Source organism: Grammomys surdaster, unplaced genomic scaffold (assembly GCF_004785775.1).
Source record: "Grammomys surdaster isolate TR1022 unplaced genomic scaffold, NIH_TR_1.0 233, whole genome shotgun sequence".
Taxonomy (NCBI): Eukaryota; Metazoa; Chordata; class Mammalia; order Rodentia; family Muridae; genus Grammomys; species Grammomys surdaster.
In genome coordinates this window covers 4,073,898-4,074,840 of record NW_021604678.1, presented here as the reverse complement: position 1 = coordinate 4,074,840, position 943 = coordinate 4,073,898, and positions in this window count along the sequence as shown.

Below are 943 nucleotides of genomic sequence, written 5' to 3'. Positions count from 1 at the left end.
ACTAGGATTGCTGACTGAATCTGAGTTCCCTAATATACTTGCTAACTGGGTGCAGAAATTAGAAGACACAGATACAGGGCTGGAGAATCCTGAGATCAATTCCCAGAAATTCAAAATACACATTTTCTAGTTCTGTCCCATGGAAAGGTCAAAGTTACTGATACAATAGTAAGAGCACTCCTAGCACTGGGATTGTCATCTACTGTAACCATCAATCCCCTAAAGAAACACCAGCATCTGGGGAACTGACTGTTCTGGTCTAGATTAGAAAGCACAGGATGATTCTAAAACAGATGGTCTCGCAGCAGCACCAAAAACAGGAGGGAGAGAGGGCTGGTGGTGCGAAAGACAACGGCACACACCTAGGACCGTGCGAAAGACACACAATTGCACTTACTCAACCACATAATCACGTTCATTTCTTCTCTAGTGAGTCATGTTTGGGTTGGGCAAGGTAATGTATACAGGAATGTACACCAGGAAGCAGGGTCCAGGATGTCTTCCTCCTCGCACCTGTGCGAGGGGAAGTGCTGAGAGGCTGGGGCCTGTCTGTCTAGTTGTTTGGCGTAATGGTAGATTCCTGGCGAGAGAAACAGCATTACTGGATCAGAGTTCAGTGAATGGAACTCGTATCCCAATGGTGTTAAGATCTGCTAGATGCTTCTCAACATGCCAGGTTGTTTTTTTTTTTTTACTCATGATTTTTAATTATGTGTATCTATGTGAGGCTGTGTACATGAAAAGCTGAAGTGTTCCCAGAGACCAGCAGAGGGAACTCAATTCCCTATAGCTGGAGTTACAGGCAGATCCCAGCCACCTCCTGTTGTGGGTACTGGAAACTGAACTCAGGTCCTCTGGGTAAGTGCTCTTAACCCTCCAGCCTCTTCAGCGCTCTCTCTCTCTCTCTCTCTCTCTCTCTCTCTCTCTCTCTCTCTCTCTCTCG